Source organism: Mus pahari, chromosome 17 (assembly GCF_900095145.1).
Source record: "Mus pahari chromosome 17, PAHARI_EIJ_v1.1, whole genome shotgun sequence".
In the NCBI taxonomy this organism is placed as follows: Eukaryota; Metazoa; Chordata; class Mammalia; order Rodentia; family Muridae; genus Mus; species Mus pahari.
In genome coordinates, this window is record NC_034606.1 from 54,759,852 (window position 1) to 54,773,804 (window position 13,953).

Sequence of the window (13,953 nt, forward strand, 5' to 3'; positions counted from 1 at the left end):
TTGCTGTCACTTGGGTTTTTGATCCCAGTCGTTCTGATAGGTGTAAGATGGAGTCCCAGAGTTGTTTTGATTTGCATTGATGACTAAGGACTTTGCACATTTCTTTAAGTGCTTCTCAGCCATTTGATATTCCTCTGTTGAGATTCTCTGTTTAGTTTGTAATCCATTTTTAATTGAGTTATTTGGGTTGTTGGTGTCTAACTCCTTGAGTTCTTCAGAAAATTTGGATATAAGCCCTCTGTCAGGTATAGGGTTGGTGAAGATCCTTTCCAACCTGTACTTTGCTGTAGGTTGCTGTTTTGACCTATTGACAGTGTTCTTTGCCTGACAGAAGCTTTTCAGTTTCATGAGGTCCCATTTATCAATTGTTGATCTTAGAGCCTGAGCCATTGGTGTTCTGTTCAGGAAGGTGTCTCCAATGTATTCAAGGTTATTCCCTACTTTCTATTCTATTAGATTCAGTGAATCAGGTTTTACATTGAGGTCTTTGATCCACTTGGACTTGAGTTTTGTGCAGGGTGATAGATATGCATCTTTTTGTATTTTTCTACGTGCAGATATCCAGTTTAGACCAGCACCACTTGTTGAAGATGCTTTCTTTTTTTCCATTGAATGTTTTTTTTCTTCTTTGTCAAAAACTATGTGTCCATAAGTGCGTGGGTTTATTTCATGGTCTTTGATTCAATTCCATTGATCAACCTGTCTGTTCTTTTACCAATACCATGCAGTTTTAATTACTATCGATCTGTAGTATAGCTTGAAGTCTGGGATGGTGATACCTCTGTAAGTTCTTTTATTGTTCAGATTTATTTTTTTGCTATCCTGAGATTCTTGTTTTTCCATATAAAGTTGAGAATTGCTCTGTCAAGGTCTGTAAAGAATTGTGTTGGAATTTTGATGGGAATTGTATTAAATCTGTAAATTGCTTTTGGTAAGATGACCATTTTCAGTATATCTACTGATACATGAATATGGGAGATCGTTCCATCTTCTGATAGCTTCCTCAACTTCTTTCTTCAGCTACTTGAAGTTCTTGTAATATAGGTCTTTTACTCGCTTGGTTAGAGTTGCATCAAGATATTTTATAGCCGGGCAGTGGTGGCGCACACCCTTAATTCCAGCACTTGGGAGGCAGAGGCAGGCAGATTTCTGAGTTCAAGGCTAGCCTGGTCTACAAAGTGAGTTCCAGGACAGCCAAAGCTATACAGAGAAACTCTGTATCAAAAAACCAAAAAAAAAAAAAAAAACCAAACAGTTACAGATTGTACTAATCGAGAAAGGGCCTTTATCCCTGGAACTATAATTAACGCCCCTCTCCCATTTGTATAAAGGAAGGCTACTGCTTTCTTTGAGTTAATTTTTCACCCAGTCACCTTGGTGTTTATTAGGTATAGGAGTTCTCTGGTATAATTTNCAGCACTTGGGAGGCAGAGGCAGGCAGATTTCTGAGTTCAAGGCTAGCCTGGTCTACAAAGTGAGTTCCAGGACAGCCAAAGCTATACAGAGAAACTCTGTATCAAAAAACCAAAAAAAAAAAAAAAAAGATATTTTATATTGTTAGTGGCTATTGTAAAGGGTGTTGTCTTGCTAATTTCTTTCTTGGCCCATTTATCATTTGTATAAAGGAAGGCTACTGCTTTCTTTGAGTTAATTTTTCACCCAGTCACCTTGGTGTTTATTAGGTATAGGAGTTCTCTGGTATAATTTTCAGTGTTGCTTATGTATACTATTATATAATCCATGAATATTGATACTTTGGCTTCCTCTTTTCCAATTTCTATCCCCATGATCTCGTTTAGTTGTCTTATTGCTCTGGCTAGACTTTCAAGTACTATATTGAATAGATAGGAAGAGAGTGGGCACTCTTCTCCCTGATTTTAGTGGGATTGTTTTAAATTTTTCTCCATTTAGCTTGACATTGGCTATTGGATTGCTGTATATTGCTTTGATTATGTTTAAGTATATGTCTTGTATCCTTGATATCCGTAAGACTTTTAACATAAAGGGGTGTTGTATATTGTCAAAGGATTTTCAGCATCTAATGAGATGACTGAATCATGTGATTTTTTTCTTTCAGTTTGTTTATATGGTGGATTATTTTGATGGATTTTCATCTATTGAACTATCCCTGCAAACCTGGGATGAAGCCTACTTCAAGACAGTAGATGATGTCTTTGATGTGTTCCTCGACTTGGCTTGTGAGTATTTTATTATTTATGCATCAGTGCTAATAAGTGAAATCAGTCTGAAATTCTTTTTCTTTGTTGAGCCTTTGTGTGGTTTAGATATCAGGATGACTGTGGCTTCATAGAATGAGTTTGGCAGTGCTCCTTCTGTTTCTGTGGAATAGTTTGGGAAGTATTGGGAGTAGCTCTTCTTTGAAAGTCTGGTAGAATTCTGCACTAAAACCATCTGTCCCTGGGCTTTTTTTTGTTTGGGAGACTTCTGATGACTGCATCTATTTCCTTAGGGCTGTTGAAATAGTTTACCTAATCTTGATTTAACCTTGTTAAGTGGCTTCTGTCTAGAAAAGCATCTATTTCATTATGATTTTCCAGTTTTGTGGAGTATAAGTTTCTGAAGTAAGACAATGATTTTTTGAATTTCCTTAGTGTCTGTTGTTATGTCTCCCTTTTCATTTCTGACTTTGTCTATTTGGACATTATCTCTCTTTGGTTAGTTTGGCTACAGATTTGTCTATCTTGTTGATTTTCTCAAAGAAACAGCTATTGGTTTTGTTGATTCTTTGTATTCTTTTTTGGTTTCTAACTGATTGATTTCAGCCCTGGTTTTGATTATTTCCTGTCATGTAGTTCTCTTCTGTGTGCTTGCTTCTTTTTGCTCGAGTTTTCAGTGAACTTTTAAATTGCTGGTATGAGAACTTTCTAGTTTCTTTATGAAGACACTTAGTGCTATGAACTTTCCTCCTAGCACTGATTTCTTTATGTCCCCAAAATTTGAGTATGTCGTGGCTCTATTTTCATTGAATTTTAGAAGGTCTTTAATTTCTTTATTTCTTCTCTGACCCAGAGATCAATGAGTAGAGAGTTGTTCAATTTGGGTTTCTGGTGTTTTTGTTGTTGTTAAAGACCAACTTTAATCCATGGTGGTCTGATAAGATACAAAGCATTATTTCAATTTTCTTGTATCTCCTGAGGCTGGCTTTGTGATGGACTATATGTTTGTTTTGGAGACAGATCCCTGAGGTGCTGAGAGGGTATATTCTTTTGTGTTTGGGTGAAATATCCTATAGATATCTGTTAGGTCCATTTGATTTATAATGTCTGTTAGTTTCATTATTTCTCTGTTTAGTTTTTGTCTGGATGACCTGTCAGTTATTGAGTGTTGGGTGTTGACGTCTCCCACTAGTAATGTGTAAGGTTCAGTATGTAATTTGGCATCTCTCTGGTGTGTGTGTGTGTGTGTGTGTGTGTGTGTGTGTGTGTGTGTGTTAGGAGGTAGTGGATATCTCATTTGTCCTAGCATCCCACTGACATGCACCCTCTGTACTTTGATCAGTTGTGAGCTTGTTTTTACACTAATCATCCACTACACAGACCACATCTCTGATGAGATCTAAGAGGTATATAAATTTGTGGGTACAAAGTTATAAATTTAGAGGGTAGTGTGATATTATTTTGACTGAGATAAGGTGAAATCCCTAAGTCATTTTAATTTGTATTTCTCTGATCGCCAAGGATGGTAAACACTTTAAAAATATTCTTTTAGCTATTTGTATTACTTTTTCCAAGAGCAGTTTTTAAATTGGATTATTTGTTTTCTTGGCATTTAATTTTTGAGTTCCTTATATATTCTAGACACTTATCTCTGTTACTTGCAAAAGTGGTAAAGTTCCCTCAACCCAACTCTATAGGCTGCCTCTTCAGTTGATCAATAGTTTCCCTTGAAATACAGAAACTTTAATTTCACAAAGCTCCAGTTGTGAGTTATTGGTTTTATTTCATAAACAACTGGAATACTAGTCAGAAAAGTTTTATCCATTTAGATTGATTTGTGTTCAGGGTAAGAGAAGGATCAAGTTTCATTCTTCTACATGTTGATTTCAAGTTTTCCTAACACAATTTGCTAACGATGCTGTTTTATAAAAAAGTTGTTTTATTTGTTTACATTTCAAATGTTGTTTCCCCTTCCTGTTCCCCCTCCATGAGAACCCTGATCTCATCACCTTTACCTCTAAGAGGGTGCTCTTCCATCTATCCACTCACTCCCCTCTAGCATCTCTCTTCTCTGGGGCATCCAGCTGGACTGGAGAGTTGGCTCAGCCATTAAAGACTAGGTTCACAATCAAAATATGATGCTGCACACACACACACACACACACACACACACACACACACACACACACACGAAAAAATATTGCCAAAAATCAGGTTACTATTGGTTGCATTTTTACATGGCTGGATCCCAGTGTCCTAACTAGGGACTCTGGGCTCTCTGATAAAGAAGCAACAGTGCCCAGGAAGATAAGTATGTTTAGTAAATACAATTGAACAGAAAGGAGGGATTATTGTATACAAAACAAGGAGAGAGCATTATGATCTGACTCAACAAAGAGTCAGATTTAGCTAGTATAATAGCTGTCTTGATAGGGGAGCAGTCTTTAGGCAGCAAACACATATAGGTAGTAAGCTATGGTGGACATTTTCTGCATGTACTATCAATATCAACACATGAACCAGGGGAAGGTTTTGCCATTTCTGGAACCTAGCCCATTCCTACACTTCTATGGGATTAAGATCCTTGACATGGTTGTGCACATATCAAGCAATACACATTCACATAGGAACTTCACAAACTCCCTGCAGATGTCGATATATGGACCTACATCTAGGTCCTTGATTCTGTTCCATTGATTAGCATATCTTCTTTTGTGCCAGTACTATACTGTCTTTACTACTATGACCCTGTAGAGTAACTTGAAATTAGGAATGGGGATGCCTGTAGAAGTGTTTTTATTATTTAGGACTGTTTTGGCTATCGAGGGCCTTTTGTGCTCCCATATGAAGTTTTATTTTATTTTATTTTATTTTATTTTCAGTTCTGTGAAGAATCATCTGGGAATTTGGATAGAGATTACATTGACTTTATAGATTGCTTTTGGTAGAACAGTAATTGTCATGGTATTAGTAATACTGTGTACATGAAAGGTCTCTGCTCCATTTTCTGGTATCATTATTTTTTCAGTACTTGAAGGGGTGTGCATTATATAGGTCTTTCATCTCTGTTATAAGGTTTATTCTTCTTGAGGCTGTTGTGAATTATATTATTTCCCTGATCAGTCTGTTTGTACTTGATATATAGGAAGGCCAATTTTATAACCTGTTACTTTGCTGAAAGTGTTTGTCAGCTCCAGGAGTTTCCTGGTGGAGTCTTTGGGGTCTTTTGTGTAGAGAGTCTTGACATCTGCGAACAGGGTATATCATGGCTCTGGAGGTGGTGGGACCTGGGAGAATGAAGCCAATTTATAAGGCAGACTAAAGTCTCATACAATGGCTAACTTTATTCAGAACATCAGACAGTTGAGATGCCGAGGCTTAAAAAGAGTCACATGAGGAAAGTTCTCATTCAAGTTGTATACAATAAAAGGAACAAGTCGGACCTGGCATAAACATGTTTTCCTGTAGAGGCATATAAAGGATAGTTTAGATATTTATTAGAATAGCACCAACAAGCAATGAGTAATCTGAACCAAATTTCATCCTATCTGCTATGCCCGGGAGGAGCATGAAAGCACATTCCAAGAATAATTCAGTGTTTTGAAAAATCTGAGGTCGTAAGAATCATGCCTTGAGTGTTCTCACAAGCACCCAGGATTCTCCTCACAGGACTCCATTCTTGTACTTTGTTCCAACAGAGATACTTTGGCTTCTTCCTATTCTACGTTTGTCTCTTTCTGTGTCTCTTTCATTTCCTTCTCTTTTCCGATTTCTCTAACCAGGACTTCAAGCTTTATATTGAATAGGAGTGGCTGTAGCAGGCACCTTTGTCTTGTTCCTGATTTTAGTTGGAATGCTTTGAATTTTTCTTCATTTATCATAAGGTGGCTTTCAGTTTGTTACAAATTGCTTTGTTATATTTCCACATTTTTTTTTTTAAATCAGGAGAGGTTGTTGGATTTTGTCAAAGGCTCCTTTCTTCACCAATTGAATGCCCCTGTGATTTTTGTCCTTGAGTGTGAAGAATTATGTTTATTGATTTACATGTGTTGGAATGAAGCCAGCTAGATCCCAATGAATGATTTTTTTTTAAAATGTCTTTTTAAGAATTATTTGCAAGTATTTAGAGTATTCCTTCAGGAAGATTGACCTACGATTTGTTGTTGTTGTTTGTTTGATTGATTTTTTTCTTAGTTTGTATATTAAAATAATAGTGGTACTGTTAAAAGATTTTGGTAGTGTTTCCTTCTTTTCTCTATCATGAAATAATGTTAGGAGCCTTGGTGTTCATTCTTTGAAGGTCTGATAAATTCTGCCCTGAATCAGTTGGGCCCTGAGCTTTTCTGAGTTAGGAAATTTTTAATTAGTAATTCTATCTTATTGACTATTATAAATCTGTATAGACTGCTGACTTTTGTTAGCTTAACCTTGGTTGCTCATATGTATCTAGATATGCATGCATTTCTTCTAGATTTTTCCAATTCGGTGAGATGTAAATTTTAGAGTATGTCCTTATGATTCCCTGAACATCCCCAGCACTTGTTGTAATGTTGACTTTTTTATTTCTAGTTGTATTAACTTGAGTCTTTTCTCTATTTTGGTTAATTTGACTAAGGGCTTGTCAATTTTATCTTTTCAAAGAAACATTGTTTCATCGATTCTAAGCCCCCCTTTCGCTATCACTAATTTCTGCTCTGATTTTCTTCATTATTTCTCTCCAACTATAGCTTTTGGGATTGGTTTCATTTTGCTTCACCAACACCATTAGGTGGTGTAAGCACCCACAATTACTTACTCCGCCAAGATATGACTGATCCCCTGATATGACCAAGAGGAATTAGGTCAGGACAGTTAGAGGAGCTACAGCACAACTGAGGCTGTTACAGTTTAACTGAGAACAATCAAACCTTTAATACCTTTACCAGAAACAGGATATAATGGTGGTCACCAGGATCAATACAGTGGTGGTTGTCAGGGCATTTGCCGGGTACACAGGGTACACAAGTTACACAAGTTTATTGTCTAAGACCAGTTGTTCTGTCAAGCTTCTATGCTTCCTTGACTACAAAGGGAATGTACAGGAAAAACCAAAGCAGCCTGAACGTTTCTCTGCCTGAGGGAGGGCATTGGTATCTGAGGAACTGGAAGGTACATGCATCTCAGGAGCCATGGACTCTAACCCCCCATAAAAACCTCTGACAAATGCTTCTCAAGGCCAGGTCAACTCCATGGTTGCCTGCAAGGCCCATCTTCAGATTTTTTTCCCTCTTGTTATTTTTCTATCTCTCTGATATTTTAAACTGTAAACACTTAAAATCACAAGCTTCCTACTTAGTACTGCCTTCATTGTTTCCTGTAGATTTGTAATCTTGTTTTTATTTAATTTCATGATTATTTTAATTTACTTATTGATTTCTTCAGTGACTCCAGTCATCACGCAGTGGTATATTGTTTACTCTCCAGCAATGGTTTCTCCTGATATTGATTTATCCCATTGTTTTCAGACAGAATACAAGATGTTGTTTCAGTTTTCTTGTATTTGTTGAGTCTTTATCTGTGTCCTGATGTTTGATATACTTTAGAGAAAGGTCCTTATGATGCCAAGAAGAATGTGTATCTTTGGTATTTGGGTGGAATGCTATATAGATTTCTGTTGTTTCTGTTTGATTTATGATGGTATTAAGTTCCAGTGTTTCACTATTTTGTTTTTAACAATTGTTTTATCTAATCCTGAGAGTAGGGTAGTGAATTCTTCCACTATTACTGTGCTGGCATTAATCTGTGATTTTAAATACAGTAATGTTTGCTTTAGAGATGTGAATGAACCTATGTGCAATACATATGTATTTAACATTGTCAATTTCCCTTGATATATTAACTCCTTGAACAACAGGAAGCAACTCTGCTTATCTCCTTTGGATAAAAACATTTTGAAGTCTGTTTTGTCATTCGAGAAGTGACAGCTACTTGCTTCTGGTTTATTTGTGTGTGATACTTTCCCATCCTTTCACCCTAAGATACGTGTTTACACCCCAAGAGATATGTTTCTTGGGGGCATCAGAAAGAAGGGTTTTATTTTTGAATCCAACCTGTTGGTCTGAGTGTTTTGCTGGGTGATGTGAGGCCAATGATACTCAGAGTTGTTATTGGAAGATGTATATTGCTCCCTGTGATTTACTTGGTTTTGTATTATTTGGGATTTTCTTAGTCTCCTTTTATTCAAAGAGTGGCACAACGTTAATTACTTTTAACTCCTGTAGTCTCTTGAGTATGTTTATCTTTCTCCTTAAATTGAAATCCTCCTTCCAGCATCTGTGGTGGGGCTGGCTTGGTGGTCATGAGTTCCTTTAGCCTACTTTTCGTCCCCCATTTTCTTAGTCCCGGTTCTAGTACTGTGAAGAGATGCTATGACCAAGGTGACTCTTATTTTAGAAACACATTTAGCTGGGGCCTGCTTGCAGTTTTAGAAGGTTAGTCCATGATCATCATGGCGGGGAGCAGATAAGTATGGCTCTGGAGCAGGAGCTGAGAGCTTTATCTCCTGATCTGCAGGCAGCAAGCAGATGGATAGATAGATAGATAGATAGATAGATAGATAGATAGATAGATAGATGGTAGATAGGAGAACATTGGGGGACAGTATTGGCTTGCTACACTGCCTTCTATAATATATAGATAAGACATGGCTACTACAGGGAAGGAAGGGGAGTTGGGTAGAAAAAGAGAGACATGGAATCACTGGCCTACATGTGGACTCTCCTTGACGGACCTGTTTTGCATCTCTGGCTATACTCTTTATTGCTCTTTACTGTCTAAGTCTTTCTTCTCTTGTGCTCATCTTTTGTGCCTTGTATGTGAGTTTTCTTCACTGTGTTCTCTGTTCTGTGGATATTCAGGTCGGCAGCAGTTGAAGAAGTGTTCCAACAGGGTAGGGAGTGATAGATGACTGTGCATGTCCAAAACACTGCTTAGAACTTGTGCTTAGGTGTATGAGGAATATTGTTTCCTATTAAACTTGGCTAGCCTACCAATGGCCAATGTTCCATCACTCTCTCTCACCTTATGAGATATTTTTAAGCAAAGAAACTAAAATCCTTTAACAAAACAGACTTCAAAAACAAATTGTTTACTCAAAGGCCCTGCTGTATTCATAAGGGCTCAGAGCTCCCAACCTCTTCCCTCTTTCCATAATTTCCTCTGTGCTTATTTTTAAACAACTATCCAGTGACATGAAACTGTAAGGTCAGACCCCAACCAATGGTGGGGGGAGACACAATTCTCTTGTGTTCTAATAAAAAACCTACTGAATACCCTGCTCAGTGTGCTTTGCTGGCCTAGTTTGTGTCGTGGTGTGCACCGTTTACAAAAGAAAATTGCTTTGCTGGTCACTTTCTTTGTAGCTCCTTTGTGTGATAGGGATGTGATTTTCCAACATGTTGCACAGCTTTCTGTTTCCCCATTGTGGTACTGATGGTGACCCTCAAAGCAGCCACTGGGAAGCCTTCCTGTGACACTCCCATTGGTACTGCTTTTATAGGATTCCAGGTAGGGTCTTTCAGCCTGTGTTTCCTGGAGTAGTACGCTACAATAGAAATGGCAGTCACTTTAGTTGCTGTTGTAAGAGCAAGTCCAGTCTGATGGTAAAGAAAGTTCATGCGTCTAAGGGTAGAAAAATTTTGTTGAGCTATTGATCAAGTTGATTCTGGGGCAGGAGTAGTAGCTGATAAGGCGAGAAAATAGTCCTGTCCCCTCCAGTTCTCAGATTGTAACCATTCACTTATTCCAATGAGATTTTTTTTTTTTTTTAGTGCAGCATCTAACCCAGAATCCCCTTCTATCTTTCTAATACTCTTGGGCTTGCTCCTGCATATCCTAGTTTAGAAAATGGCATGGCTATTCATTAACTTATGGTAACATTAAGGCCCACAGATAGGAAGCTTGGCTAAGAAGTTTGGACCCTTTTAATTCAACCTGGCAAAAGTTGAAATAATTTGTATTGAGGTTAGTTAATTTTCAGGGATATCCAGGCCCATCCATGTTGATGTTCCTGGTCTGGACTGCTGCCTGGAGCCATGTTGATATCAGTTTAGGAGCTGAGGAGAGATGGCCTGACCCATTGTGAGGGCAGTGCTGGAGAGCTGACCCTGATGGCACAGGGGAGTTAGTGGGCTGACTAACACAGCTATCAATCACCCAGGCCCAGATCTAGGGCATTGAGTTGGAGAGCACAAAATGATCCATGTGTAAAGACTTGCACTTCAAGACACATTTCAAAATGATGCTAAATAGGAATTGGGGAATGTACCTTAGTGGCAGAAAGCACTAGGGGGTTCTGGTTTTGATTCCAGCTTTTGAAAAAAGTGAGAAAATAAGTTATTCTTGGAGGTAAAGAAAGATGGCTATAGATGTTTCTGTATGATGATTATGTATCCCACAGAAATCAGCTTGGACTGTGACCGCGTACCAAACTACTTCAATAAAACCTAAACAAAATCAAGTGAGCAACTAAAATGCCTGCTTTTAAAACCACAAAATTAAAAGACAAGATATATGAAGAGAGGCAGGAAAAAGAGAGGCTTGCATAATCCCTCCATGTCCAGTGTGGAAATAGATACTTGCTCTGAGTCTGACATATTAAACCTATTATCAAGCACAGTCCTGGGATAAGTCCTATCGTGTCCCCCAAACCCCAGTGCTGGGTCAGTACATGTGGACTGAGATAGGGAAGTACATTGAGATTGGGAATTGGCTGCTTTGACCATGCCTTCTCCAAATTCCACCCCCAGGCCAGCAGTACTCTACCTGCTGAAGATCAGGGAAAGAAAACTACCACAGCGGGGCTGGAGAGGTGGTTCATTGGCAGTTGCTCTAGTTGCTCTTCCAGAAGACCTTGATGCAATTTCCAGAAAACCTCATGTCTGTTCAGAACCATTTGTAACTCTAAGTCCATTTGTAACTCTAAGTCCAGGAGAGCTAGTGATGTTCTTTGACCTCTGTGAGTACCAAGGCACACATGTAGTACACAGATATTCATGCAAGTAAAATACCCATATGCATTATATATATATATATATATATATATATATATATATATATATTAAAGCATACATATGCATATATAGCATATACTATACACGTATATATATGGATAATAATTTAATTTTTTTAATTTGAAAATATTTTTTTTCTTACAATAGATTCTGATTATGGTTTCTCTTCCCCCTCCACTTCCTGGTTCTCCCCTATCTCCTCTTCCATTGGGAGCCTCCTCTTTTCTGGCTCTCATTAGAAAACAAACAGGCACCTAATGAATAAGAATAACAAGATAGAACAAAGAAACAAATACCCCTCCCTGTTTGAACCTCCCATTCCATCTCACACTTTATCTGTAATTATTCTATTTCCTCTTCCTAGAGAGATCCATCCCTGCCCCCAGTCCCTATACCTCTGTGGTTCTGCAGATTGGAGCTTATCAATGACAACCCCTACAGCTAAAAATCACTTCCATTAAACTAGCAGCATAGAATGTTAAGATATAAAAATCAGTAGCCTTTCTATATACAAATAGACTGAGAAAGAAATCAGGGAAACAACACTTTTCACAATAGCTTCAAAAAAGAGAAAATATCTTGGGGTAACCCTAACCAAACAAGTCAAGAACTCGTATGATAAAAAGACACTAAAGAAAAATTGAGGAAGATATCAGAAAACAGATTTCCCATGCTTAGTAGCATTAATGTAGTAAAAATGGTCATCCTACCAAACCAATCTTCAGAGTCAGTGCAATTTCCATCAAAATTCCAAGACAATTCTTCACAAAACTTGAAAGGTCAATTTTTAGCTTTATATAGAAACACCCCCCCTCCCTATTGCGAAAACATTGCTGAATGATGAAGAACTGCTGGAAAATTACCAGCCCTGGTCTCAAGTTATATTACAGAGCTACTGTAACCACAAAAAGACACATTGATCAACAGAATAGAATTGAAGACCTACACATAAATCCACACACCTATGGACACTTACATTTTGATTAGGAAGCCAGAAATACACACTGGAAAAAAAAAAGACATCATTTCAATAAATGGTGATCATCCAACTAGCTAGCTACATATAGAAGAATGCAAATAGATCCATACATATCATCCCACATAAAACTCAACTCCAAATGAATTACAAACCTCAATGTAAGGCCAGTTACACTGGATCTGAGAGAAGAGAAAGTGAGGAACAGTCTTGAACTTAATGGCACAGGAAAGAACTGTCTAAATAGAACACTAATAAAACAGGTACTGAGAACAAAAAATAACAAATGGGACTTTATGAAATTGAGGAACTTCTGTATGGCAAAGGACACCATCATTTGAAGAAGGCAACCCCAGAATTGGAAAAGGTCTATTATACATCTGATAGAGGGTTCGTATCTAAAATATATAAAGAAGAAAAGAGCCTGGACATGGAGAAAACAAATAACTTGATTAAAAAACAGAGTACAGACTTAAACCAAATTCTCCAAAGAGGAAACCCAAACTGTTGAGGATCACTTAGAGAAAAGCTTAACATCTTTAGGCATCAGGGAAATGCAAATCAAAACTACCTTGAGATTCTACCTTACACCCACCAGCATGGCCATGATCAGTAAAATAATGGCAGCTCATACCAGAGAGGATGTGAGTGTATAAGGAGTGTGTAAGGAAAACCCTCATCCCACATCAACAGCTTAAAGGGAGATATTCTCAGTCTATGGCTTCTAAGGTAAGCCTTATCGTGTCATAAGGTAACTCCAATGAAACTATCTTTTAAAAACATGTTTCTCACCAACTTACCTACTTACCTCCCTCCCTTCTTCCCTTCCCCTCACTCCCCTGCCTTCCTTCCTTCCTTTTTCTTTCTCTCCCTCCTTTCCTTCTTATATATTTGTAGTTTTAGTGAGGTTATAAAGCAATAGGTTTCCATTTAGCTATTTCAATTGCATTTAGTTTTATGTATCCTCTTTCCAATGCCACCTCTGTTTTATTTCCCATCTCAACAAATTTATTTTAACTCAGGTATTATCGATTTATGTCTTCTTCCCTCCCCTATTACTGTTGTAGTTAGGGGTATATCTATCTTTTTTTTTTTTTTTTAATCTTTTCAAAGAACCAACTCAACAACATCAACAAAGAAATTGGCTGTCTGTAGCAATCTTAGTCAGCAGTTTTTTACTTATAAGGATTGAGAGAGTCTGGGCCTTCCCATCCCTTTGCTAAAGAAGTTATGTTTTCATGGTTCTGTCTTGGTATAGAAGTTGGAATTTCTCTCTGTGTGTGTATTTTAATATTGCTTGTTTTGTATTTTGATATGGGGACCATGATGCAACATCAAGAGGTTCTTTCCTGCTCTTTTATATTAGGGGTTTAAAATACCTCTTGTGTTTGGATGTTCATTTCTGTCTCTAGGTTTGGGATGTATACAGTTATAATCTTACTAAATAAGTTTCCTGAGCCTTCAGATTTTTATTTCAGTTCTTTCTTTTATTGCATAGACTCTTGAAGGTCTTCTACAGTACAAGATATTAATTTGTCTCAGGTTTGTTAATATTTTTCTGTTGATGTTTTCATTCTTTTGCTGCTATTTATTTATTTATTTATTTATTTATTTATTTATTGCTATTGGCTCTTGAGCAGCTTAGGACTTTCTTGAATTCTGTACATAGTCAAGATGATTTCAACTTCCTTTCTCTCTCTCTCTCTCTCTCTCTCTCTCTCTCTCTCTCTCTCTCTCTCTCTCTCTCTCT